At 34.7% G+C, this 12,016-nt stretch overlaps 1 protein-coding gene and 8 non-coding genes across 9 annotated transcripts in view; all 9 read right to left on the bottom strand.

The window, feature by feature from the left end:
• The window catches only part of LOC134610562 (von Willebrand factor A domain-containing protein 5A-like), a 180,589-nt gene that overhangs the window by 95,766 nt on the left and 72,807 nt on the right, over positions 1-12,016 (bottom strand). The window lies entirely within an intron of this gene.
• On the bottom strand, positions 1,189-1,260 carry TRNAT-CGU (transfer RNA threonine (anticodon CGU)). The gene has a single exon. It is a non-coding gene; the product is annotated as a tRNA-Thr (tRNA).
• On the bottom strand, positions 2,571-2,642 carry TRNAT-CGU (transfer RNA threonine (anticodon CGU)). Its single transcript has one exon. It is a non-coding gene; the product is annotated as a tRNA-Thr (tRNA).
• Positions 3,953-4,024, bottom strand: TRNAT-CGU (transfer RNA threonine (anticodon CGU)). Its single transcript has one exon. It is a non-coding gene; the product is annotated as a tRNA-Thr (tRNA).
• On the bottom strand, positions 5,495-5,566 carry TRNAT-CGU (transfer RNA threonine (anticodon CGU)). The gene has a single exon. It is a non-coding gene; the product is annotated as a tRNA-Thr (tRNA).
• On the bottom strand, positions 6,878-6,949 carry TRNAT-CGU (transfer RNA threonine (anticodon CGU)). Its single transcript has one exon. It is a non-coding gene; the product is annotated as a tRNA-Thr (tRNA).
• TRNAT-CGU (transfer RNA threonine (anticodon CGU)) lies at positions 8,499-8,570 on the bottom strand. Its single transcript has one exon. It is a non-coding gene; the product is annotated as a tRNA-Thr (tRNA).
• On the bottom strand, positions 9,723-9,794 carry TRNAT-CGU (transfer RNA threonine (anticodon CGU)). The gene has a single exon. It is a non-coding gene; the product is annotated as a tRNA-Thr (tRNA).
• TRNAT-CGU (transfer RNA threonine (anticodon CGU)) lies at positions 11,186-11,257 on the bottom strand. Its single transcript has one exon. It is a non-coding gene; the product is annotated as a tRNA-Thr (tRNA).

Below are 12,016 nucleotides of genomic sequence, written 5' to 3'. Positions count from 1 at the left end.
TGAATTGGATGGCTGTGAACATCTACTTAGAAAGCACTCTGAAATGGTCCATAAGCTGTTTAGAGTCTAAATGATTCTAAATACATAGGATTTTCTCTATCCAAGAGTATACTTTAGGACGAAATTAGCATGCTGTCTTAACGCTGGGTACTCTGAAGATGATTCCACCTGCTGGAAAAGACATTATCAGTGTAACCATCGTAACTTACTCTTATAGCCACATTATGACAATTGTCTTTTGAATTGGATGGCTGTGAACATCTACTGAGAAAGCACTCTGAAATGGTCCATAAGCTGTTTAGAGTCTAAATGATTCTAAATACATAGGATTTTCTCTATCCAAGAGTATACTTTAAGACGAAATTAGCATGCTGTCTTAACGCTGGGTCCTCTGAAGATGATTCCACCTGCAGAACATAATTACATTATAGAAACATAGTACTTGAGTTTTAAAAAGTATTACAATTTCCATTAAGGTTATCCTCCCATTCACATTTTTTGATGGAAAAACCTGCCTATTGTGAATTAAAAATATTAATTTTTCTCCATATGCAAGGGACAATTCTTCTATTTGAATCCAAAAAACATTGACAAAAGTTCCTAACAAGCAAACCATTAATCATATATGGAAGACAAAGAATTTAATTTTGTCCATTAAACTTTTTTTTTTTTAAATAAGCAAACAAAGACATATTTCACCCATACAATCCTCAGCTGTCTCTATTGATTTTGATAGTGTACGTTATTGAAAAATGTGTCTTCTTCATTGGGTTTTTAATGAAAGAACCTTTGTCTGCTCCTCCAGATGGACCATTCCTTCACCACGTTTTCAAATATGACCTTTGAGATATTTTTGCACAGCCATTTTAATGATCAGGCCTCCAGAGAATTGTGCAAATGTTCTATGTAAATGTCTTTTTACTGCCTTGTTTCTTCTGCAATATTAAAAAAAAACAAGACTTTATTTCTGTGTATAAGTAATGTGATTTTTTATACACTTTTGTCATAATGTCATGTAGTTTAAGTTTTCCAGCCCGTGAATAGGAGAATCTGTTCCCATTTTTTTTTGTTTGACTGAAATCTTTCAGCTAATAGACCTGTGAAGAACTCTTCTATTTTGTATAAAGTATGCATAAATGAGGATTCTGTTGTGTTAATTACAAAGGACAAATCTTTTCCAACTTACTTAGGCACAGATGGGGATTGAACCCATGATCTTTGGTTTACGAGACCAACGCCTTACCACTTGGCCACTGCGCCTTCTTGGTAGCCTGTGTTCAGCTATTTTGTCCTCAACACAAAAACAAGGTCTTGCTGGAAAAGACATTATCAGTGTAACCATCGTAACGTACTCTTATAGCCACATTATGACAATTGTCTTTTGAATTGGATGGCTGTGAACATCTACTTAGAAAGCACTCTGAAATGGTCCATAAGCTGTTTAGAGTCTAAATGATTCTAAATACATAGGATTTTCTCTATCCAAGAGTATACTTTAGGACGAAATTAGCATGCTGTCTTAACGCTGGGTACTCTGAAGATGATTCCACCTGCTGGAAAAGACATTATCAGTGTAACCATCGTAACTTACTCTTATAGCCACAACATGACAATTGTCTTTTGAATTGGATGGCTGTGAACATCTACTGAGAAAGCACTCTGAAATGGTCCATAAGCTGTTTAGAGTCTAAATGATTCTAAATACATAGGATTTTCTCTATCCAAGAGTATACTTTAAGACGAAATTAGCATGCTGTCTTAACGCTGGGTCCTCTGAAGATGATTCCACCTGCAGAACATAATTACATTATAGAAACATAGTACTTGAGTTTTAAAAAGTATTACAATTTCCATTAAGGTTATCCTCCCATTCACATTTTTTGATGGAAAAACCTGCCTATTGTGAATTAAAAATATTCCTTTTTCTCCATATGCAAGGGACAATTCTTCTATTTGAATCCAAAAAACATTGACAAAAGTTCCTAACAAGCAAACCATTAATCATATATGGAAGACAAAGAATTTAATTTTGTCCATTAAACTTTTTTTTTTTTAAATAAGCAAACAAAGACATATTTCACCCATACAATCCTCAGCTGTCTCTATTGATTTTGATAGTGTACGTTATTGAAAAATGTGTCTTCTTCATTGGGTTTTTAATGAAAGAACCTTTGTCTGCTCCTCCAGATGGACCATTCCTTCACCACGTTTTCAAATATGACCTTTGAGATATTTTTGCACAGCCATTTTAATGATCAGGCCTCCAGAGAATTGTGCAAATGTTCTATGTAAATGTCTTTTTACTGCCTTGTTTCTTCTGCAATATTAAAAAAAAACAAGACTTTATTTCTGTGTATAAGTAATGTGATTTTTTATACACTTTTGTCATAATGTCATGTAGTTTAAGTTTTCCAGCCCGTGAATAGGAGAATCTGTTCCCATTTTATTTTGTTTGACTGAAATCTTTCAGCTAATAGACCTGTGAAGAACTCTTCTATTTTGTATAAAGTATGCATAAATGAGGATTCTGTTGTGTTAATTACAAAGGACAAATCTTTTCCAACTTACTTAGGCACAGATGGGGATTGAACCCATGATCTTTGGTTTACGAGACCAACGCCTTACCACTTGGCCACTGCGCCTTCTTGGTAGCCTGTGTTCAGCTATTTTGTCCTCAACACAAAAACAAGGTCTTGCTGGAAAAGACATTATCAGTGTAACCATCGTAACGTACTCTTATAGCCACATTATGACAATTGTCTTTTGAATTGGATGGCTGTGAACATCTACTTAGAAAGCACTCTGAAATGGTCCATAAGCTGTTTAGAGTCTAAATGATTCTAAATACATAGGATTTTCTCTATCCAAGAGTATACTTTAGGACGAAATTAGCATGCTGTCTTAACGCTGGGTACTCTGAAGATGATTCCACCTGCTGGAAAAGACATTATCAGTGTAACCATCGTAACTTACTCTTATAGCCACAACATGACAATTGTCTTTTGAATTGGATGGCTGTGAACATCTACTGAGAAAGCACTCTGAAATGGTCCATAAGCTGTTTAGAGTCTAAATGATTCTAAATACATAGGATTTTCTCTATCCAAGAGTATACTTTAAGACGAAATTAGCATGCTGTCTTAACGCTGGGTCCTCTGAAGATGATTCCACCTGCAGAACATAATTACATTATAGAAACATAGTACTTGAGTTTTAAAAAGTATTACAATTTCCATTAAGGTTATCCTCCCATTCACATTTTTTGATGGAAAAACCTGCCTATTGTGAATTAAAAATATTCCTTTTTCTCCATATGCAAGGGACAATTCTTCTATTTGAATCCAAAAAACATTGACAAAAGTTCCTAACAAGCAAACCATTAATCATATATGGAAGACAAAGAATTTAATTTTGTCCATTAAACTTTTTTTTTTTTAAATAAGCAAACAAAGACATATTTCACCCATACAATCCTCAGCTGTCTCTATTGATTTTGATAGTGTACGTTATTGAAAAATGTGTCTTCTTCATTGGGTTTTTAATGAAAGAACCTTTGTCTGCTCCTCCAGATGGACCATTCCTTCACCACGTTTTCAAATATGACCTTTGAGATATTTTTGCACAGCCATTTTAATGATCAGGCCTCCAGAGAATTGTGCAAATGTTCTATGTAAATGTCTTTTTACTGCCTTGTTTCTTCTGCAATATTAAAAAAAAACAAGACTTTATTTCTGTGTATAAGTAATGTGATTTTTTATACACTTTTGTCATAATGTCATGTAGTTTAAGTTTTCCAGCCCGTGAATAGGAGAATCTGTTCCCATTTTATTTTGTTTGACTGAAATCTTTCAGCTAATAGACCTGTGAAGAACTCTTCTATTTTGTATAAAGTATGCATAAATGAGGATTCTGTTGTGTTAATTACAAAGGACAAATCTTTTCCAACTTACTTAGGCACAGATGGGGATTGAACCCATGATCTTTGGTTTACGAGACCAACGCCTTACCACTTGGCCACTGCGCCTTCTTGGTAGCCTGTGTTCAGCTATTTTGTCCTCAACACAAAAACAAGGTCTTGCTGGAAAAGACATTATCAGTGTAACCATCGTAACGTACTCTTATAGCCACATTATGACAATTGTCTTTTGAATTGGATGGCTGTGAACATCTACTTAGAAAGCACTCTGAAATGGTCCATAAGCTGTTTAGAGTCTAAATGATTCTAAATACATAGGATTTTCTCTATCCAAGAGTATACTTTAGGACGAAATTAGCATGCTGTCTTAACGCTGGGTACTCTGAAGATGATTCCACCTGCTGGAAAAGACATTATCAGTGTAACCATCGTAACTTACTCTTATAGCCACATCATGACAATTGTCTTTTGAATTGGATGGCTGTGAACATCTACTGAGAAAGCACTCTGAAATGGTCCATAAGCTGTTTAGAGTCTAAATGATTCTAAATACATAGGATTTTCTCTATCCAAAAGTATACTTTAAGACGAAATTAGCATGCTGTCTTAACGCTGGGTCCTCTGAAGATGATTCCACCTGCAGAACATAATTACATTATAGAAACATAGTACTTGAGTTTTAAAAAGTATTACAATTTCCATTAAGGTTATCCTCCCATTCACATTTTTTGATGGAAAAACCTGCCTATTGTGAATTAAAAATATTCATTTTTCTCCATATGCAAGGGACAATTCTTCTATTTGAATCCAAAAAACATTGACAAAAGTTCCTAACAAGCAAACCATTAATCATATATGGAAGACAAAGAATTTAATTTTGTCCATTAAACTTTTTTTTTTTTAAATAAGCAAACAAGGGTATCCTCCCATACTCATTTTGTGATGGAAAAACCTTGAATTGTGAATTAAAAACAAATTTTTGACAAATTTCCCTAACAATAAAGCCATTAATAATATATGGGAGACAAAGATTTTGATTTTGTCCATTAAACTTTTTTAAAAAAATAAGCAAACAAAGATATATTTAACCCATACAATCCTCAGCTGTATCTATTGATTTTGATAGTGTACGTTATCGAGAAATGTGTCTTCTTCATTGGGTTTTTAATGAAAGAACGTTTGTCTGCTCCTCCAGATGGACCATTCCTTCACCACGTTTTCAAATATGACCTTTGAGATATTTTTGCACAGCCATTTTAATGATCAGGCCTCCAGAGAATTGTGCAAATGTTCTATGTAAATGTCTTTTTACTGCCTTGTTTCTTCTGCAATATTAAAAAAAAACAAGACTTTATTTCTGTGTATAAGTAATGTGATTTTTTATACACTTTTGTCATAATGTCAAGTAGTTTAAGTTTTCCAGCCCGTGAATAGGAGAATCTGTTCCCATTTTATTTTGTTTGACTGAAATCTTTCAGCTAATAGACCTGTGAAGAACTCTTCTATTTTGTATAAAGTATGCATAAATGAGGATTCTGTTGTGTTAATTACAAAGGACAAAACTTTTCCAACTTACTTAGGCACAGATGGGGATTGAACCCATGATCTTTGGTTTACGAGACCAACGCCTTACCACTTGGCCACTGCGCCTTCTTGGTAGCCTGTGTTCAGCTATTTTGTCCTCAACACAAAAACAAGGTCTTGCTGAAAAAGACATTATCAGTGTAACCATCGTAACGTACTCTTATAGCCACATTATGACAATTGTCTTTTGAATTGGATGGCTGTGAACATCTACTTAGAAAGCACTCTGAAATGGTCCATAAGCTGTTTAGAGTCTAAATGATTCTAAATACATAGGATTTTCTCTATCCAAGAGTATACTTTAGGACTAAATTAGCATGCTGTCTTAACGCTGGGTACTCTGAAGATGATTCCACCTGCTGGAAAAGACATTATCAGTGTAACCATCGTAACTTACTCTTATAGCCACATTATGACAATTGTCTTTTGAATTGGATGGCTGTGAACATCTACTGAGAAAGCACTCTGAAATGGTCCATAAGCTGTTTAGAGTCTAAATGATTCTAAATACATAGGATTTTCTCTATCCAAGAGTATACTTTAAGACGAAATTAGCATGCTGTCTTAACGCTGGGTCCTCTGAAGATGATTCCACCTGCAGAACATAATTACATTATAGAAACATAGTACTTGAGTTTTAAAAAGTATTACAATTTCCATTAAGGTTATCCTCCCATTCACATTTTTTGATGGAAAAACCTGCCTATTGTGAATTAAAAATATTCATTTTTCTCCATATGCAAGGGACAATTCTTCTATTTGAATCCAAAAAACATTGACAAAAGTTCCTAACAAGCAAACCATTAATCATATATGGAAGACAAAGAATTTAATTTTGTCCATTAAACTTCTTTTTTTTTAAATAAGCAAACAAAGACATATTTCACCCATACAATCCTCAGCTGTCTCTATTGATTTTGATAGTGTACGTTATTGAAAAATGTGTCTTCTTCATTGGGTTTTTAATGAAAGAACCTTTGTCTGCTCCTCCAGATGGACCATTCCTTCACCACGTTTTCAAATATGACCTTTGAGATATTTTTGCACAGCCATTTTAATGATCAGGCCTCCAGAGAATTGTGCAAATGTTCTATGTAAATGACTTTTTACTGCCTTGTTTCTTCTGCAATATTAAAAAAAAAACAAGACTTTATTTCTGTGTATAAGTAATGTGATTTTTTATACACTTTTGTCATAATGTCATGTAGTTTAAGTTTTCCAGCCCGTGAATAGGAGAATCTGTTCCCATTTTATTTTGTTTGACTGAAATCTTTCAGCTAATAGACCTGTGAAGAACTCATCTATTTTGTATAAAGTATGCATAAATGTGGATTCTGTTGTGTTAATTACAAAGGACAAATCTTTTCCAACTTACTTAGGCACAGATGGGGATTGAACCCATGATCTTTGGTTTACGAGACCAACGCCTTACAACTTGGCCACTGCGCCTTCTTGGTAGCCTGTGTTCAGCTATTTTGTCCTCAACACAAAAACAAGGTCTTGCTGGAAAAGACATTATCAGTGTAACCATCGTAACATACTCTTATAGCCACATTATGACAATTGTCTTTTGAATTGGATGGCTGTGAACATCTACTTAGAAAGCACTCTGAAATGGTCCATAAGCTGTTTAGAGTCTAAATGATTCTAAATACATAGGATTTTCTCTATCCAAGAGTATACTTTAGGACGAAATTAGCATGCTGTCTTAACGCTGGGTACTCTGAAGATGATTCCACCTGCTGGAAAAGACATTATCAGTGTAACCATCGTAACTTACTCTTATAGCCACATCATGACAATTGTCTTTTGAATTGGATGGCTGTGAACATCTACTGAGAAAGCACTCTGAAATGGTCCATAAGCTGTTTAGAGTCTAAATGATTCTAAATACATAGGATTTTCTCTATCCAAGAGTATACTTTAGGACTAAATTAGCATGCTGTCTTAACGCTGGGTACTCTGAAGATGATTCCACCTGCTGGAAAAGACATTATCAGTGTAACCATCGTAACTTACTCTTATAGCCACATTATGACAATTGTCTTTTGAATTGGATGGCTGTGAACATCTACTGAGAAAGCACTCTGAAATGGTCCATAAGCTGTTTAGAGTCTAAATGATTCTAAATACATAGGATTTTCTCTATCCAAGAGTATACTTTAAGACGAAATTAGCATGCTGTCTTAACGCTGGGTCCTCTGAAGATGATTCCACCTGCAGAACATAATTACATTATAGAAACATAGTACTTGAGTTTTAAAAAGTATTACAATTTCCATTAAGGTTATCCTCCCATTCACATTTTTTGATGGAAAAACCTGCCTATTGTGAATTAAAAATATTCATTTTTCTCCATATGCAAGGGACAATTCTTCTATTTGAATCCAAAAAACATTGACAAAAGTTCCTAACAAGCAAACCATTAATCATATATGGAAGACAAAGAATTTAATTTTGTCCATTAAACTTCTTTTTTTTTAAATAAGCAAACAAAGACATATTTCACCCATACAATCCTCAGCTGTCTCTATTGATTTTGATAGTGTACGTTATTGAAAAATGTGTCTTCTTCATTGGGTTTTTAATGAAAGAACCTTTGTCTGCTCCTCCAGATGGACCATTCCTTCACCACGTTTTCAAATATGACCTTTGAGATATTTTTGCACAGCCATTTTAATGATCAGGCCTCCAGAGAATTGTGCAAATGTTCTATGTAAATGACTTTTTACTGCCTTGTTTCTTCTGCAATATTAAAAAAAAACAAGACTTTATTTCTGTGTATAAGTAATGTGATTTTTTATACACTTTTGTCATAATGTCATGTAGTTTAAGTTTTCCAGCCCGTGAATAGGAGAATCTGTTCCCATTTTATTTTGTTTGACTGAAATCTTTCAGCTAATAGACCTGTGAAGAACTCATCTATTTTGTATAAAGTATGCATAAATGTGGATTCTGTTGTGTTAATTACAAAGGACAAATCTTTTCCAACTTACTTAGGCACAGATGGGGATTGAACCCATGATCTTTGGTTTACGAGACCAACGCCTTACAACTTGGCCACTGCGCCTTCTTGGTAGCCTGTGTTCAGCTATTTTGTCCTCAACACAAAAACAAGGTCTTGCTGGAAAAGACATTATCAGTGTAACCATCGTAACATACTCTTATAGCCACATTATGACAATTGTCTTTTGAATTGGATGGCTGTGAACATCTACTTAGAAAGCACTCTGAAATGGTCCATAAGCTGTTTAGAGTCTAAATGATTCTAAATACATAGGATTTTCTCTATCCAAGAGTATACTTTAGGACGAAATTAGCATGCTGTCTTAACGCTGGGTACTCTGAAGATGATTCCACCTGCTGGAAAAGACATTATCAGTGTAACCATCGTAACTTACTCTTATAGCCACATCATGACAATTGTCTTTTGAATTGGATGGCTGTGAACATCTACTGAGAAAGCACTCTGAAATGGTCCATAAGCTGTTTAGAGTCTAAATGATTCTAAATACATAGGATTTTCTCTATCCAAGAGTATACTTTAAGACGAAATTAGCATGCTGTCTTAACGCTGGGTCCTCTGAAGATGATTCCACCTGCAGAACATAATTACATTATAGAAACATAGTACTTGAGTTTTAAAAAGTATTACAATTTCCATTAAGGTTATCCTCCCATTCACATTTTTTGATGGAAAAACCTGCCTATTGTGAATTAAAAATATTCCTTTTTCTCCATATGCAAGGGACAATTCTTCTATTTGAATCCAAAAAACATTGACAAAAGTTCCTAACAAGCAAACCATTAATCATATATGGAAGACAAAGAATTTAATTTTGTCCATTAAACTTTTTTTTTTTTAAATAAGCAAACAAAGACATATTTCACCCATACAATCCTCAGCTGTCTCTATTGATTTTGATAGTGTACGTTATTGAAAAATGTGTCTTCTTCATTGGGTTTTTAATGAAAGAACCTTTGTCTGCTCCTCCAGATGGACCATTCCTTCACCACGTTTTCAAATATGACCTTTGAGATATTTTTGCACAGCCATTTTAATGATCAGGCCTCCAGAGAATTGTGCAAATGTTCTATGTAAATGTCTTTTTACTGCCTTGTTTCTTAGACCTGTGAAGAACTCTTCTATTTTGTATAAAGTATGCATAAATGAGGATTCTGTTGTGTTAATTACAAAGGACAAAACTTTTCCAACTTACTTAGGCACAGATGGGGATTGAACCCATGATCTTTGGTTTACGAGACCAACGCCTTACCACTTGGCCACTGCGCCTTCTTGGTAGCCTGTGTTCAGCTATTTTGTCCTCAACACAAAAACAAGGTCTTGCTGGAAAAGACATTATCAGTGTAACCATCGTAACGTACTCTTATAGCCACATTATGACAATTGTCTTTTGAATTGGATGGCTGTGAACATCTACTTAGAAAGCACTCTGAAATGGTCCATAAGCTGTTTAGAGTCTAAATGATTCTAAATACATAGGATTTTCTCTATCCAGGAGTATACTTTAGGACGAAATTAGCATGCTGTCTTAACGCTGGGTCCTCTGAAGATGATTCCACCTGCTGGAAAAGACATTATCAGTGTAACCATCGTAACTTACTCTTATAGCCACATTATGACAATTGTCTTTTGAATTGGATGGCTGTGAACATCTACTGAGAAAGCACTCTGAAATGGTCCATAAGCTGTTTAGAGTCTAAATGATTCTAAATACATAGGATTTTCTCTATCCAAGAGTATACTTTAGGACGAAATTAGCATGCTGTCTTAACGCTGGGTCCTCTGAAGATGATTCCACCTGCTGGAAAAGACATTATCAGTGTAACCATCGTAACTTACTCTTATAGCCACATTATGACAATTGTCTTTTGAATTGGATGGCTGTGAACATCTACTGAGAAAGCACTCTGAAATGGTCCATAAGCTGTTTAGAGTCTAAATGATTCTAAATACATAGGATTTTCTCTATCCAAGAGTATACTTTAAGACGAAATTAGCATGCTGTCTTAACGCTGGGTCCTCTGAAGATGATTCCACCTGCAGAACATAATTACATTATAGAAACATAGTACTTGAGTTTTAAAAAGTATTACAATTTCCATTAAGGGTATCCTCCCATTCACATTTTTTGATGGAAAAACCTGCCTATTGTGAATTAAAAATATTCCTTTTTCTCCATATGCAAGGGACAATTCTTCTATTTGAATCCAAAAAACATTGACAAAAGTTCCTAACAAGCAAACCATTAATCATATATGGAAGACAAAGAATTTAATTTTGTCCATTAAACTTTTTTTTTTTTAAATAAGCAAACAAAGACATATTTCACCCATACAATCCTCAGCTGTCTCTATTGATTTTGATAGTGTACGTTATTGAAAAATGTGTCTTCTTCATTGGGTTTTTAATGAAAGAACCTTTGTCTGCTCCTCCAGATGGACCATTCCTTCACCACGTTTTCAAATATGACCTTTGAGATATTTTTGCACAGCCATTTTAATGATCAGGCCTCCAGAGAATTGTGCAAATGTTCTATGTAAATGTCTTTTTACTGCCTTGTTTCTTAGACCTGTGAAGAACTCTTCTATTTTGTATAAAGTATGCATAAATGAGGATTCTGTTGTGTTAATTACAAAGGACAAAACTTTTCCAACTTACTTAGGCACAGATGGGGATTGAACCCATGATCTTTGGTTTACGAGACCAACGCCTTACCACTTGGCCACTGCGCCTTCTTGGTAGCCTGTGTTCAGCTATTTTGTCCTCAACACAAAAACAAGGTCTTGCTGGAAAAGACATTATCAGTGTAACCATCGTAACGTACTCTTATAGCCACATTATGACAATTGTCTTTTGAATTGGATGGCTGTGAACATCTACTTAGAAAGCACTCTGAAATGGTCGATAAGCTGTTTAGAGTCTAAATGATTCTAAATACATAGGATTTTCTCTATCCAGGAGTATACTTTAGGACGAAATTAGCATGCTGTCTTAACGCTGGGTCCTCTGAAGATGATTCCACCTGCTGGAAAAGACATTATCAGTGTAACCATCGTAACTTACTCTTATAGCCACATTATGACAATTGTCTTTTGAATTGGATGGCTGTGAACATCTACTGAGAAAGCACTCTGAAATGGTCCATAAGCTGTTTAGAGTCTAAATGATTCTAAATACATAGGATTTTCTCTATCCAAGAGTATACTTTAGGACGAAATTAGCATGCTGTCTTAACGCTGGGTCCTCTGAAGATGATTCCACCTGCTGGAAAAGACATTATCAGTGTAACCATCGTAACTTACTCTTATAGCCACATTATGACAATTGTCTTTTTAATTGGATGGCTGTGAACATCTACTGAGAAAGCACTCTGAAATGGTCCATAAGCTGTTTAGAGTCTAAATGATTCTAAATACATAGGATTTTCTCTATCCAAGAGTATACTTTAAGACGAAATTAGCATGCTGTCTTAACGCTGGGTCCTCTGAAGA

This window comes from Pelobates fuscus, chromosome 5 (genome assembly GCF_036172605.1).
Source record: "Pelobates fuscus isolate aPelFus1 chromosome 5, aPelFus1.pri, whole genome shotgun sequence".
In the NCBI taxonomy this organism is placed as follows: Eukaryota; Metazoa; Chordata; class Amphibia; order Anura; family Pelobatidae; genus Pelobates; species Pelobates fuscus.
Note: the sequence above shows the minus strand (reverse complement) of the source record. Positions and strands in the feature narration are given on the sequence as shown.